Below are 16,815 nucleotides of genomic sequence, written 5' to 3' on the forward strand. Positions count from 1 at the left end.
ATTTTATTTGCATTGGACTCCCAGTATCCAACCATTATCAGGAGATCATTAATATTATTTGTTTACTATATCCCAGCCTTTTCTGGTCAAGCTACAGGACTACTTTCTGAGAGTGGCGGTGATGTTTTGGGGAGGGGGGGGGGCTGTGCTTCAAGCTAGAACTCCAGCGGACCAATGGACGCCTTCCCAAGCTTTGTCAGAGCTATTAATTAAATCTCAACGGCCCCCGGAATTTCCTATGCTAGGATCAGACGACGTTGTATAGTGGTTTGGGATTTGTTTTGATCTGTCTTGTAATTTCTTTTATTATTATTATTATCATTATTTTTATGAATCCCTCTTACCTGCAGCGATTCTCAACCAAACGACTTCAGCAGGAAGATCGAAGGCGGCTCACGAGGTTCAGAGGAACTCGAAGGAAGCCAGTTTGGGAGAAGGAGACAGAGAGACAGAGAAGAACTACTTGACTGTAGCTCTGTAGATTTTGCTGCTAAGGTTTGTCTTGAGGCTTTTTTGGGGGGTCGGTTTTTCCACCGCAAGGAAGCTTTGATTTTTTTGATTATTTTTTTGAGGAACGGGGGCGGGGGGCCTCTCTTGGATTCCAACTTGGCGGAAGGAAAAATACAATGGTTTCCGAGACACGGAGGGAGAGCAAAAATAATAATGAAATAAAGATATTCTGCAGCAAGACGAAGACACGGAATACTTTTTCACGGGACAACAATGCTCTCTCCCTCTGCCACCCCCCTCCACCTCCAAAAAGGAGGAGGAAAGCCTCTCTCGTTTCTAAGCGAGGCTGTTTCTCTTTATAAAGACTTTAAAATGTTGCAAGAGGGGGGATCCTACTGACTGACAAGAGGTGCCAGATAGAGAGGGACCAAATGGATTCTGGTTTTAAAAGACCAACAGGAATTGGCTGGTTCTCAACGTCAGGATACGAAATTGATTCCATATGTCCTCCCCCCCCCCCTTCTCTTCCTCAGCAGTCTCTCACGCGGGGAATAAAAAAGGATCGAAAAAGAGCAAAGGCTAACTGAGATCTCTCTCTTTGTTAAAATAAAATAAAAATAAAATAAAAACCAAGAGGGTTCAAATAAAATGTTGTTACTGTTGGCTGTTTTAAATAGCAAATCGCTCCGGGTTTTATGCTTAAACACGGAAAGGTAAGGAGCTGAGAAAAGGTCATTGCGAATGGAAACGGCCTTGCATGACATTTTAACGTGGTCTTTAGCAAAATCTCCGTCTATCCACCCATGCATCTTTCCCCCTGTTCTTAGATCTTTGCCAAACGTGGCGTGCCTTCCTCCAGCTTTAATCCCATCCATTAATCCATTAATCTATTATATTTTTCGTATCCCCCCCCCCCGTTCCTTTTCTACAAGTAACCCAACTCAACCCTTGCTGGTGTCTTCACTTTTCACCCTTTCCATCATCCCTTGTTTTATCGTCTATATCCTAGATGTCTTCCTGTCCCGCTATTATGTGTGAATCTCCCTCCCTTTCTACCTGGCACCACGATCTGGCAATGATTGGCCTGGAATTGCTGGCTTTTGCGCTGAAAGTCGTTTGAGATCGGTAGCCTTTGGGTGGTAGCAGAGCCAGGAACAAAGGAATAAATTCACGTGGAATCTGGAGGCGGCCTCCCCCTCCTCATCCCACGCTATCTACAGTTGCCTGCAGCTGGCGCTGGGTCCTGTCTGGAAACCAAGCGCTCAGGGACACTGGCCTTTTAACAAAGAACGAGCCCTTTTTGGTAAAGCTAGGTCGCTTTAGCCTTCGGTTTTTCCTGTGCTAGGGATTCCCACATCGCGTCCATTTTTGGAACCCATCCGGTGTGAACATGGTCCCTTTTTCATTCATGCCTGGCTGATCTGCCCTTTCAACATGTCTCCCGGAGTTTTCTGACCCCCTGGGAATAGCTAATAGCCGAAGTTTTTATTTATTTATTTATTTATTTAAAAAGAAATGCATCCCCACAATATGACATGAAATAACACTCTCCTTTTATAAAGGGCCAGTTTTACGCTTCAGAACGCCTGCGCGGGTACGCGCTGGGGTTGTGCGCGCACATGTCTATCCAGTTTATGGTCTTGGAAATGCTTATTCGGAAGGGAGTCCCATGTTGTTCAATGGATTGGCTTCGTCCTACGGCATGGGTTAGTATTGCAGCGTTTTAGCAAGCGTTTAAATTTGATAATTCCCAGCCAGACACCAACATTTTCTTACTATTTGCCTTTCTTCAACAAGGAAGCAGAGGGAGGTGAACGAAACCCTGATTCCAAGCGCTTGTGGTCCCTCTGAAAAAGTCTAGCAGTGGACGTATTTCCTCTCTTCCCTTCACCCCGCCTCGTTTTGTTTTCAGTAATCCCTGCTGAAAGTGGACACGTTGCAGAAACTGCATTTTTTTTAACGTCTGTGACATTTTTATCTCCAGAGTTCTCGAAAATAAGATAAACGCCTGCATTATTTTAACCAACTGTCCTTTTTTCTTTTAAATAGCAAATTCGTCGAGGAGACCCACATAACATTACCCGAAAGTAAATTCCATTGATCTCAATTTCCAGCAATCCATTCCCCAAATGATTTCAGTGTGCACCCCAATTCTAATGTCTAGTGGAGGGAAATACAGGGGAAGTTCTCTTGCCAAATCTCATTGAAATGAATGGGAATCTTCATCTCAAGGAGAGGTGCTCAGGAGACCTTCCCAGTGGATTCTACACAGCATATTTTAGCGTTGCAGCCACTGCTCGAACTTGCCACCCCATTCACTGTTTTCTAACACCACAGCACCCCTAAATGCATAATGTAATCCAAAGTACACAAAATCTGTTCTGCTTATAACATGATAAATGTAATGACTCAATTATATTTATATTTATCACGAGAGCATTATATGAGGCAAAGTAATCTGCCCTCCCCTCCAGTACCTGAATCTGACGTTACTTGAAAATGTCTCACTGAAACGATTAGAATTCATTTATTTTCATTTCAGTGGAATTTGCGCAGGAGAACTTCTTGTTGGCTCACGCCCAATGAATTTATGAATGGTACATAGCTGTATACTGTTATATTCTGCCTTACACCGATGTTATTATATTCATTGCGCGGCAGTCTGCTCCACTTAAATGAATGGGGTTCGCTTACATAGAGGGCTGTGTATATTCCAGATGTCAGATCTACTAGTTGGCCTAACTTTAGTCATGAAATTTATGTAGCCCTACTTGGATGTAAGGTCCTTTATGGATAGTAAATCAACACACACTCGACTCCATTGCGCTGAAAATAAAGTAGCCACTGCGCTCCAAAGTTAATCAATCTAGTGGCCCAATCCTAAACAGATTTACTTAGAAGTAAATTTACTTAGAAGTGTTACATCCAGAATATACCCATATAGTTAACTAGCGGGGTATAAATGCATTTAAACTCGGGCTGCCCGGGTTGTTTCATTGAGTTTGGATTTGCTTGCTTAGTCGTCAGGGATACTGATTTGCAGAACGGGAACTTTATCGGTATGCTTTCGCGAGCTAGCGTGACTCTTCCCTTTTCTAGCTCGCGTTAGCAACATCCCCTCGTGGATACAAATAGCGTGAGAGTTTCCGGGGAGCTTTCAGCGTCATGCGTGAACTCCACCCTCCTCTCTTTGTTCCCGCTCGCGCCTTTGGCATTGGAGAACCTGGTCTCTCCGCTATCTATGCTGTAGGGCTTCCTCGTTCTGTTATGTGTGCGTCGGTTTGCTAGGGAGGTAAGAATGGGGTTGTTACACAATGAGCCTCAGGGTTGGCAAATATGGCCTTAAGGGACCCACCGTTCCAATATCCGTTTGACTTGACTTGATTAAAACCTCCAAGAATTAAATTTACGAGAACAGAGCCTTTCGCCTTAAAATTTTATAACCCTTTGTAAAAATGATCACTCGGGATAAACCGATTAGTGGTGCACGGAGACAGAATCTTTGGCAGTTCACAGCAAAGGAACCTTTTGCGTACAGTTTATTGGAGTGCACATTGCATTGGCAATGTATCGGTAATACAACATTCCCTCCACTAGCAGTATAATCCTAGGCATGTCTACTCAGGAGTAAGTCCAGTGGGACTTATTCCCAGGTAAGTGTCTACAGGGTTGAAGCCTTATGCTATTCCAGAGGGGCAGACACGTTAATTGGAACAAAGAGCACCATAGTTATTCTAAGTTAGCATATGTACCACAGCATTTTCGTGGACTGTACTCCACGGAAACTTTTGATATAACCAATGTGCTAGCTCAGGAGTAGGGAACGTCCAGATGTTGCTGGACTACAGCTCCCATCATCTCTGACTATTGGCCACGCTGTCTGGGGCTGATGGGAGTTGTAGTCCCAACAACATCTGGAGGGCCACGGGTTCCCCAGCTCTCTGTTTAGCCTTTAAGGTGTCACAGGATTTTTTTAAATGTTGTTTTCCCCCTTAGGCAGTGAATGCTGGAATTTCTCTCATTGTTCCCCCCAGGTTGTCTGCCAGTTAGACTAGGTGTCATCGGATTACTGATAGCAACCCGATTCTTCTAGAATTCACTAAACCAGGGTGAAGTTACCCACAGAAGTCAATGGCTTAAAAAATAAAGCGGAAGTGGAGTAGCCCTAACTAGCGAATATCTGTCTGTCTGTCTGTCTGTCTCGCTCTTCCTGAGAGCTCCTCCCTGTGGCCTCCAAGGTTCTCCCATCCACACAACAACCCTATGAGGTAGGGAAGCTGAGAGGGAGACCGCTCAGCAGGCTTAAGTGGAGATTTGAACCTGGATCTGCGCTTTTCTCATTCCGCTACTCTAACCACTACACCACACCAGCTGTTAGGGTGAAAACTGGTACTGGCGGGGGGGGGGGTTGGTTAGTTGATATTTCGATTTCAATTGACTGTTGTTGTTTCATTTATAATATATATCCGTAGTGTTGTTCCATGGTTTGGAAGATTGTGGGAGGGAAGGAATGTTGCTGCAACTTACTTTGAGCTTAGGAAAAGAGATACATGCAGAATATAAAGAAAATGAAGGCTCATTCATCAGCTGATTTTAAAAATGGTGGGAACTGCTCATAAGGCTGAGATCCCAAGTACGGTTACTGCACAAAAATGTAATCGGTACCAATGAGAACTGTTTCCAGATAAAACAGATATAGAATTTAGGAAGCTGAGTTGTGGATTGGCAAAATCCAAGAGTGAGTTCGCCTTCATGGGTCCAACTGGAATTTAAAGGCGATGTGGAGCCAGAAATCATATAAAGCAAACTATACTTTTTCTATTCAAAAAACAAAAGATTTTCCCTCTATTAGGACTATTCACTTGGTTGATCAAGAAGGAAGTTCTCCAGTGGACTCAAGACCCATTCAAGAGGTCTCCATTCGTTTTAATGGTGCTCGCTGAGCTTCACGCTGGATTTCACCGCCACAGTTTTCTCTGTGGATAAAGCACTTGTGAGGGGAAATATAAGAAAGGAAACTCCCGTTTTGTGAATAGATTTGAATTCTGACGTGACGATGACAGGAAAAGAAACTTGCAGCTAAGTAGCAGAAGCAATTTCGAAGTGTGTGGGAGGAATAATCAATATATTAGAGAGGGTCTGAAATATTATTTATCTCATTCCTACGTTTATCATCCGCAGCAATATTGCTAATCTTCTGAGATATTGGAGATCAACCGTGTTAATAAAGAAATATGCACAGAACACAAAACGAAAAGTGCAACGATTTTTTTTGCACATTCTGATACAGCTTGTAGAAAAGTACTCCGGCAGCAAAGTTATTATATTACCTCGATCGATGAATAGACCGATAATGAACACAAATGGGGAAATGTGTTATGATTTAATGAAGCTGGGTCTTCAGCAAATACAAAGATCTAGGCTAGGGGGAAACTGATGTGGTCTTCTTTGAGGAAGCGAAGCAACGGAGAGAGTGTAAGGTCGATGTGTAGGGGAGCATCGGAAGGAAACGATACAATGGTAAGAAGGAAAGGAATAGAGAGGGAGAAGGATAGAGAAAGAAGTATACGACTGGTTTGAAGAATCACAACGAAAGAATAGAAAGGTAAAAGGAATGTCCAGACCGCGACTAGTAGTGTTGCTGCGACTGCTGTCGTCGTCCTTATATTATCTCACATTGTGTCAGGCGCTGGACGTTTTCAGCACCTCTCGCACATTCACTTATGACAAACACAGCTGTATCGAGTTTCTAGTTGGCACAGTCCAACGAGAAGCTCTCCAACCCCATTGAAACAAACAAGAGCTACGCCAGAGCCCCCATAGGACTCCTTCAGTGGATCGGGACCCTCTTCATTTGAAAGTAAAGTCCACCGAAATTTAGAAGGCATTCCTTACAAAGCCAAAGAGTTGTATTCAGTGTTCATCCTATTCAGAGTAGAGCCACTGCAATTAGCAGCCAGCGTCGATCTGCTGATTTCAATAGGTCTGCTCTCAGTAGAACTTAGTTGCATATAACTCTATGTGCTTAGGGGTACCCTACTGCTGAAATCATTCCTATTTCCCTGGGGTGCGGAAGCCTTTTTGACACCACCACCATTTATGTTCCTGCGAGGTCCGGACCCAGAGTTCCCCCCCGCAAGGACTTGGGAAGTTTGTGTCCAGAAAGGGTGAGAGGATGGGAGCGATCCTGTTTCCCGCACATTGCTTCCCCATCCCACCTCTCTAATCACACCCACCAACATTCAAGAGCCCCTTTCAGAAGCAAAGAGGAGAGGAGGGCTTGGACGCTGGGGGTTCCCCCCTGCAGAACCCGTATCACGATGGAATCTGGGCCAGGATGATTTAACAGGGGAGAGGGTATTAATAATGCCACGTCCATATGTTTAGGGTACAGTATTATGTGATTTTCTAAAAACAACTAGGATATATTCCCCCCTTTCTTTTCTCCTTCGTGTATCCCTCCCCAACTCACTCCCCCCCTAAATCTTTCTAGTTTCCTTCCTTCCTTTTTTCCTTCCACCCATCCTTCCATCCTTCCATCTTTCCATCTTTCCTTCTATATGAGTTTGGATGGATGAAAACCATCCATCCAAACCCATATATGCAAAGGAAAGGGAAGTGTCTCTTGATTAAAATCTCAAGGAAGGAAGGAAGGAAGGAAGGAAAGAAAGAAAGAAAGAAAGAAAGAAAGAAAGAAAGAAAGAAAAAGGAAGGAAGGAAGGGACTCTTGGCTTTTCCCCTGGGCTCTTCGAAGCCCCCTCCTTGTCGCCATTCATATTTAATGAAAATCACCATGTTGGTCTAATTGCACTACATAAAGGTTTACACTAGCAGACAGGGTAAAATAGCAGCACTCGGGGCGGCGTTAGAAACTCCGCTGGTTAGCAAAGGAGACAGCGGGTCTTCTTCAGCTAAGTATCCTGAGAGGTTTCCATCTTCCCTTGGACTTGCCTGTCAGCTCTGTGCGCTCCCTGCCTATTGCAAGTTGTGCTATTGTTTCTAACTGAGGAATCGCCCAGCCTGACTTTCACCTTCCAGCTCTTTGAAGCGCCTCACTTTCTCGATCCAGCTAGGACTGGGGGACTGCCGATTCCTAGCATGAGCTGGACCTTCCTGCCCCCAACTTCTGAGACCTTTTGTATTTCACACAGGGCAACCCTTGGCGCCCTTCGCCCCGAAGCTCTCCTTGCCTTACACCGCATCTTTAACCTCCAGCGCCTTCCCTTCCTCAACCAGCTGCCAAAGACTACTACGACCGGTTATTTCAAGAGCTGCACCATCCACTAGTGGCGAATTTTGCAGCCCCTGAAATTTCTTGAGGACCTGCGGCTCTGCGCCCCCACCTCCCTCCACCCCGCCTCTTACAACCGAGTGTCACATTGCCTCCAAGCACAAAATAACACACACAAACCTCAATAGGTTAAGTGTAGCACAAAAGAATCAGGACGAAAAGAAGTACATTGCAGCGGACTTTAGAGTTATCACTGCCATTGACTTTGCTTACATGCTAAATAAGACCTTGGCAACTTCAATGAAATGCCGTTTGATATACAAAATTACCAAGCGTTCCCCCCAGGAAATCTGTCTGTCTACTCAGCCAGCCAGCCATCTTCTACTTTCCTACTAAGCCAGTTTATAAAGTGCCTCTGCTACCCATAAAGCCCGCTTTATGATGGGAAACCTGTCCTTATTATGGAATCCACAGTATCACCCATCTCCAACGCTCCAAGAAAGCGAAACAAAATTCAAAAGCAAGCGAAAATCCTTAAATAATAATAGCATTCCTGTTTCAGATAAGTACATAAATAGACTTGCGGTGGGGGTAGAGGGGAGGCCCCCCAAACCAGAGTTCCTGCTGGGTGTCCTATTGTTCTGTCATCATTGGGTATCTACCACAGGTTTGAGAAGTGACGCCTATTGTTCTACTGTAGCCTCAAATGAGAAACTTAAACAAAACAAAACACACAGAGAGCTCCTTTCACTCAACTCGAATCAATCGTCTCAACTGAGTGCGTTTCTTGGTACACTTCAGACACAGGCAAAATTAACATCTCAGTCTGTCTTCCAATGTCCTTCGCTGAAGAGGTGACTACTTTATTCATTCGTTTATTTTTAATCAACATGAACAACACAATACGCCTATCGCCTGGATTTCCCACACGTGAAATATGGCTTTAGGCAATATCCACAGGGAAGTTCTCCGTCGTGTGCTCCGTTAAGGGGAGCTGCGGAAGAGCACGGGCAAGAAAATATCCCGGTGGATTGTGCCCCTCATTCTGGAACAAACACCTCACGAGCCAGTCACCTATACAAGAACTCTCCATATTTCCTACTGCTGCTTGGTTTTTTTTGTTTTGTTTTGCTTTTTAAGGTTCTGGAAGAGAATCTCCCGGTCTCAAAAAACAAAAACAAAAAACCTGCTAGCCGCGACTCTGACGTTTTTCTGGTTCCAGGATTGCTCAAAATTTATACAAATCTCTCCTTAATTGGTAATCACAGATGCTTTAATTTAAGACCCCCAGCTATACAGTTTTCACATTAGGTTTTGATCAATTACAGTAAATCGTCTGAAATAATCAACTCTAGGGAGAGAGGGAGAGAGGGAGAGAGAGAGAGAGAGAGAGAGAGAGAGAGAGAGAGAGTTCTGAAAGATCACACATCATTTTCGTTTGAGAAATGATTTATCTCGGACGGTGCCATAAACAACACAACTCTCTCTCCCAAAGACGCACACACATACAATGGGAGAAGGTCTGTTGCTGCTGCTGGGGCTGACATGTTTATTGTAATAAATCAAGGGGGGGGGGGAGAAAGAGAAGGAGAGAGAGAGAGAGAGAGAGAAACGGTTTGAGGAGAGAAAAAGAGAAAAGTGTGTGTGTGTGTGAATATATATATATATATATATATATATATGGAATGCCTGGATGGGTATAAATATACACACCACCACGGGGTGAAGAGAAATGGGAGAAAATGAAGATGGCTATTTGTCACATTTTACGACAATAACATTAATAACAAACAATAAATTTACATGGACATACAGACTGGGAGGCAAGACGGGATCTCCCGCTACTTACAATAAGTCCAGCCCTCGGCGTGGTTTCTTGCTTCCTGAGAAATGTTTTATTGCAGCCCTCTCTCACTCAGTCTCTCTCTCTCTCTCTCTCTCTCTCTCTCTCTCTCAGATACTCTTGCACACACACTCTCTTCCCCTCTTTCTCTCTCCCCCCCCATAGGCTTATGAGAGAGAGTGTGTGTGTATGTGTATGTGTGTCTGTGCATGAGAGAGAGAGAGCACTTTTTTTTTTAAGGACAGTTGAATTTCACGTCAGACACAAGGAGACCATGTCTGCGATTTTCCTGACGAATACATATCTATTCTGCAACCTCTGCATTAATTATTTAATGAATCACGTGACTTGGGGAGCGTGGGGTAGGGGGTTATCTTTCTCTTTCTCTCTGTTTCCTATGCACAATGAGGGCCGTTGTGACCTTCCGCTGGAACATCAGGACCGTGTGTGCTCATATATATATATATATATATATATATATATATATATATATATACCGTACACACACACACACACACAGAGCACATATGTCGCATCGCACAAGCTCTCATGTTTTACACACACTCAGTCTTGTGCATGCATGTGTACATATTCAGTATATACACACACAAACACACTTAAATGTGTGTGCGGAGCATAACATTATGAAACCACGTGTTACAAACAAATATATATATCCATATGTTTAAGCAGTAGGAGCGATGCATGTACAGATATTATATCGGAGTGGGCAACTTTCTTCCATTCAGATTATTTAGAGAGATTACAGTCATTCTGTAAAATATTGGGTATCCAGGTGGATCCTTCCTGGCTTCCTTGTTCATTTCCCACCCCACCCCCACCCCCGTTCTTCTGGCCCACCCATCCCATCTCCTTAGCCTTTTCAGTCTATTAAATTCTCTTCCTCCGCCTTTCTTTATACATATATGGGACTATAGTAAACATGCTCAGTAGCTTGGGGGTTATTGGCTCTGTTTAGTGCAAAGGGCCCGAGGACCACCACCACAACGATAAGAATCATTGTAATAGAAGCTGTGAGAGAGATTTAGAGTTTAAGATGAGCTGCCGGGATGTTGGTGTTGGTGATGGAAGCGAAGAGCTATAGAGCCTCCTTTAATCTGAAGACGCTGGGTAAGGAAAGCTCTGACTTGCACCAGACAATAAGAAAGCAAAGCATACTAGCACGCGCTTTTGGCTGTGCAAACGTATCCAAACCATCATTTTATTTTTTTAACATGTAGAAGTGGGAAGTAAAAGGTGTGTGCATTTGCAGAAAAGAGTGCTCGCGCGCACTTACTTTTTCAGGTAATAAAAAAACTTCGGCATCCCTCCACTAAACAATAGAACTGATAAGGGCCTGTGAGGCAGCGTCTTAAACAGACGGTAACATCAAATCAAACAATGGCAGTGGTGGGATGGATGGAGGTGGTCGGGCAGGGCTAGGAGCTGAAAGCTTGCCTTTCTCTCAGAGAAAGGGAGAGAGCGAGAGATGCACATATTGATGGCACTTCGACAACTGGGATCTCTTTCCTATTCTGAACGCTTTCGACAAGTATAAACCTCACATCAATTATGCGCAGGAGCAAAACATTTTAGATAGGAATAAATGAGAGATCGACAACATGTAATTCCAGGTCTTTCTGACCGTGGGGTTTGTAGAACAAAAGGATTGTGGTGGGTAGGTTTGTTCAGACCCTAGTAACACATGTAGCGTTAACTGCAATGAAACCGGTGATACGGATGCAAAGCTTTTATTTTTTTAAAAAAGAGAAAAAAGAAGCCAGGTGTATTGTGTGTGTGTGAAAAAATAATAATCAAATCCAAAAATGCAGAATTCTCAGCACGGCTAATGTTTCCCACCCCAAATCGTAATCGCAGTATTCTGGGGTGGAAGCGTAACGGCAGAAAACAAACGCGGTTCGATCCCAAACGCCTTTGCTTACAAGTAAATGCTGCGATCTTCCAGGATAAATCAGTCGGGACCTTTTTGCCAAGCGAATCAATGGGTTTGTTCGATGGGAACATTGCAAGTCATTCTGACTTTCGTTCGAACGTGCTTCCAAAAAAGGGCTCGTTGGTTTTGCTCTAACATAACTCCCCAGCAAATCCCGCTGGTTTTTCAGTTGCATCCCATTCTAAATACTGGGAGGAAATCCCACTGCCATCAGTGGGGCCTGCTATCGTAGAAGAAAGGGGTTTGGAAGAAATCTTAAAATGGTTCGAAGCCAGCGAGGCGATACAAGGGAAAGAAGAGGGGTTGACTGCAAGTGTTCACTGCCGCGAGGAGACCTTGCTAAATAATAATTAAAAAGTTGGGCTTTTTTGGCCCACTTAAACAACTGATTAAAAAAAAATACAGAGGAGCGAAAAATGGAGAGAGAGCCAGAATAAGATTTCGATTTTTTTTAAACCTCGCGGATTTCTCGGAGACATTAAAAGAGAGGCAAAGAGATATTTATAAAAATATATATTTCTTAAGAAGAAGAAAAGTGAGCAGAAAAGAAAACATGTCTATAATCCTTGGGTTGCAAAGGAAACAAAAATCCGTCTGCTTCCCCCTCCTTCCCTCCCCCTTTTTTTTGTTAAAAAAGAACAACTTTGATTTAAAAAGATGTTTCTGTCTTCTATAGTTCAAAGGAAAGGAAGCGCCTCTCCTCGCCCTGGTAGGTGCGAGAAACCGAGCGGGGTTTTTCTTTCTCTCTCTCAAGATAAAATGAACGTTTATATAGTGGGAAAGGCAGATTGATTTACGAATTTAAACACGCCGGTTTTATTGGGGATCATAAATCTGCCAGGGTGCTACCGATCAAACTGAGAAAGCTCCCAAACTCCGCTCCCCTGGCCAGCTAAGATCCACGCCTCTTTCTCTGTCATTGAAAGGGACGTTTCCAAAGGGAAAGGTAGAAGAAGGGTTGTAACACAGATCCGGTTTGTGGGTGGGTGTTTGCGCCCGCGCGCCCGCGTGCGTGCAACTTGTGTGTAGACAAAGGAACACACGGAGAGAAGAAAAGGGAGATAAGGAGATAAAGACAGGGTTTATATGTACATGCACTGATAACAGTGGAAATAATATGAAGAAATAATCATATGCAGAATAAAGAAGAGGGAAAGAGAGAGAGACTCAGAGCATGTGCAGACTGCCTTGGCATCGCCACTAAATAAATAAATCACAATCTCAGCCTATCTTCGACTAGGGAAGGCCTCTTTTTAAAGAAGGATACGTGATAGCCAGTAGGCACAGTTGCTTTCAGACCACACAACTGCAGGTGGCGTTTTCACACGTGCACTGCTGTGCGCGTTTGTTGTTAAATACAAATCTATGTTGCGCCAGTACAAAGAAGATGAGCCATGAGAAAGAAGCAGATACCTACATACATACTGTACATACAGACAAATGCCTTGTATATCTCACAGTAGACCTTCTGCTCCCCTAAGCTCTCCTCATGCAGTTGTCCAACACCAATAGCTCTTCCTTTTACCATCCACCAAAATAATATATTAAAAAAATATATAACTAGTCTGGGATGGGAAGCTCAGGAAATAGCTGCCCGCCTTGCGTTATTAGGATGGAGACTTCATTGCAGTGTTTAGCACCTATACCGTTTTGCATATGGAAACCTGGGACCTCTAGGGTAGGATTTTGCTACAACAGCCACCAACCAGCACCCTTGGTGGTTGAGATTTAAATTACAGCCCAACTGCACAACCAAAAGTAAACATTTTGCAAAGGGTGACAGAGATCTCCTTCTGGTGAGCCCGGACAGACGGGTCCACAAACCACTTAGGGTAGATTGAGGCCCAGTTTGTGCCACTGGCTTCACTTTAAACAGACCTAAATGCCAGTACTCAGGTTTTAAGTGAGCTGGAGATGAAGATGAAATGTCCACATTTGGGGAGAAATATTCAGACTCTGGACTACTTTGCGATTCATGTCCTCACTCAACCTTATAGAAGGCTGCAGGTGGGGTGGTATAAATGGGTCTACTGATATATTTACAACAGGGTAACATGAAGGAAAAGTCCCTCCTGAGCACAAAATTTCATTTTCATGTAAAGTCAGGGTCTTCTCCAAGTTGCTGTAAAGAAAACGTCATCGTAACACTGCATTTTCCTTTTGAAGAAGTCTAGTGGGCCTGAATATTCCACAGTGTATGGTGATCTAAGATCTCTAGAAAATCATTACAAGAAATGCTTGCTATAAGACTTGAAATTTATCAGGGGGAAGGGGAGGGCGGAGAGAGAAGCTTAATACCTAAAGGAAGACAAAAGAAGGTCAAGGCAGCCATTTTAACAGAATAACAGTGCGAGTTTATGCATGTCTTCTCAGAAGCAAGCCACATTGAACTAAATGGGATTTACTCCCAGGTAAGTGGCATGTAGAATTACAGCCTTAAGGTGCTTTCCTCCAGCCCAATAAATAAATTTGTTTATCAAGGAATCCATCAACGACACCTTTTGTAAAGGGCTCCTTGCTTTTTCTTAGAGCCTTTGAACCCATCTACCAGTGAGCGTTTCTAACTGCTATTATGATATTAGCTTGCCTTGAATGAAAGGTAGAAAGAATGTGAGGAAGGGGGTGAAGATGAGAAACAAGATGAAAGGAGGGGTGTCGAATTCATGGCCTGGTCACCCCACCTTTCCATTGCATGCATGCCACACATTTAAAGCACATTTAAATCACATGACTTCCCCCAAAGAATCATGGGAACTGTAGTTTTCCACTCACAAAGTCGCAGTTCCCAGAACCCTTAACAAACGCATAATTATTTGTGCTTTACACAAACGTAGCTCTATGGTGTGCATGCAGGTTCCCTTTTCCAGCAAATCTGGGTGTCACCCTAGAGTCACCGAGCAAATCTAGGCACCAGCGACCCAAAAATTAATCTGAACACCACGTATATCAGCATACTGCTCATTGTTCTTCCAGGGAAGAAGAAGGTGTAAAAGCAGAAAAAGGTGGCTAGGCTCCTACTACCACAACAGCCACCACTGATGAAGACTGTGACAAAAATAATAATAGCCACTGTACTTTGCGACACAGGGATTGCACCTATTTAAAACGAAAACCCAATAGACCAAAAGTATGGAGGACTGCACGGTGACAATGCAATCCTATGCATGCCCACTCAGAAGCAAGTCAAAGGGGACCAACTCTCAGGTTAGGCGTGTATGGGATTGCAGCCTCAAAGCCAATCCATCAAACCGGCCAAAATTTAGGCCATCTCCCATTCATTTAAAGGAGGATTGCGCAGGAGAACTACCTGCTGGACTGTGCGCCCTAAAAAAAGCTAGGGAATAAGCAACAACAAAAAGCCATAGCCTCCGACAATATAACCGGACTGGAGGAGGAGAAAAAAGCCAGGCGCCCACACACACAAAAGGAAAACCGATAGACTAAGAGAGAGAGAAGTTGGTTGGTTCTCTGTGTTGCCCTCGTTTTCACGTTTGCCTCCGGAGTTTGCTTTAGCCCGCCCCTGTTTCCGTGAGAGCAATGCCACCGAGCACAATGTCCAGTCTTGAAAAGGTCAAGGGGTTTTGAGGGGTCATTCTGTAGCTGCAATACCAGGCTAATCGCTTAGAAAACGTGTCCCTTGGATGAACTCCATCCTCACTCCGCAGCTCGCCAAGGGTCAGATCTTAACTCCATTTCTTCTAATATAAACCTTCCCCCCCCACCTTGAAATGCAGATGGATAGATCATGGACGGACGCACAGACAACCTCTTCACTCACACCTCTGCTGGCGAACCTTCAAAAACCCGCGCATGAATACCAAAGGCAATATTTTAAAACCAGAAATTAAGTAGCCACGCCTCCTCTGTATTATCTGCAGTTATGGAATATGTAACATTGCATTATCCTTACAACATCCCCTGGCATAAAGAGTTCTAGGACAACAGCGTAAGGGTTCCCAGCTACTCCAAACCCACGGAGAAATAAAGGCAGGGCGCCCTTTTAGAACAGGCACCTATTTTATTCTAGTACCCAGTCTCTTGCCCCCCCTCACCACAATGTCATTAGAAAATAAACAAGCATTCTTCACAAAATCCCAGCTGTTAAAAACACATTTAAAAAGCAAACCATTCAAATTCCTTTAAAACATCTCTTATTAGCAGTCTTTTCTTTCTTTCTTTCTTTCTTTCTTTCTTTCTTTCTTTCTTTCTTTCTTTCTTTCTTTCCCCGCCTTTATAACTCCGGTTGTTGTTGTTTTTTTTAAACCACAACAACAACCACCAGGAAGGGCTTCCTCTTAAGGCTGCAAACTCATCTAAGGCTGCAGCCCTATGGACACTTACTTGGGAGTAAGACCATTCAATTCAGTGGGATTTACTTCGAGTAAACGTGCTGCATAGAATCGGGCTTCCCAGGGCGCGTTTTTAAGAGCAGAAGGCATTTGATGTTGTCCCCGCCCCCTCCATCCTTAAAAGCGAAGCAATATATAATTTCAAAAGAAGCCGAGCCTTAAAAAACACACACACACAATGTTTATGGTTGTTTTTTTTACCTTTTTAGCTTCCCACATCTTTTCTCCAGGCGGTTAAAGGTGGTGTTCATGTCTGAAGTAGAGTCTTCCATTTTAAAAAAGTAAAAAGTAAAAAAAAAAAAAGAGTTCAACTTGTGTGTGTGTATGTGTGTGTTTGAATATATATATGTATATAGAGGTGTGTGTGTATATATATATCTATATATATTAATATATAGATATATATTTTCTCTTGAAGATATCTTGAAAGATTCAAGGCTCCTGGGTACTCTTTTTTTCCCAACAGAAGGTCTGCGGAGGTTTGCTGTTGAATAACAATAGGAAAAGGATAAGTATTTGAATAAAAGAAATGATTAATGATTTTTTCGGTATAATTCTCGCATTTTTCTCAGCTTCTGTCTGCTTACAATGCTTGTGAACTTTTAGGGCCTATAGAAATCCCCACCCCAAATCCTATTCACCCTCTCCAGCTTTGATTTGGCTCTATAGAAGCTACATTCTTACCAGCATATGCTTTTAAAAGTTTTGTTTGGGGTATATGAGAGAGGGAATGCCTTGAAGTAACCCTGAAAAGCGCAAGAGACATGCCCCCCCCAGCACCACTGAAATCAATGGAAACGTAGCCATTGGGAAAGGGATACTGTCTCCAGCTTCCTAAAATTCAAACCTATTTCCGCGTAAAAATAAATAAAAATCCTGGCATCTATCAGGGAAATACACGTGCAACAACACCCTTCTTTTTTTACTCGCAAGTGTCCCTCAAGTCCTCATTGCCAGGAGGTAGCTTTCGTGCATCATAAGAAACAAC

General features: G+C 43.5%; 1 protein-coding gene across 8 annotated transcripts in view; it reads right to left on the minus strand.

Annotated features, from left to right (window-relative positions):
* HOXB3 (homeobox B3) overlaps positions 1–16,815 on the minus strand; it is a 105,115-nt gene that overhangs the window by 25,865 nt on the left and 62,435 nt on the right. For 5 of the 8 annotated variants that reach the window (XM_083583326.1, XM_083583320.1, XM_083583323.1 and 2 more), the window contains exon 2: positions 16,029–16,311. The exons of 1 other annotated variant lie outside the window; for it this stretch is intronic. The gene's annotated coding sequence lies outside the window, so the exon portion shown is untranslated. Of the gene's footprint in view, positions 1–344; positions 9,164–9,530; positions 9,840–16,028; positions 16,312–16,815 lie in introns of those variants that run through there. 2 more of the 8 variants (XM_083583325.1, XM_083583324.1) reach the window with 2 other exon arrangements.

This window comes from Podarcis filfolensis, assembly GCF_964270895.1.
Source record: "Podarcis filfolensis genome assembly, chromosome: 13".
NCBI lineage: Eukaryota > Metazoa > Chordata > Lepidosauria > Squamata > Lacertidae > Podarcis > Podarcis filfolensis.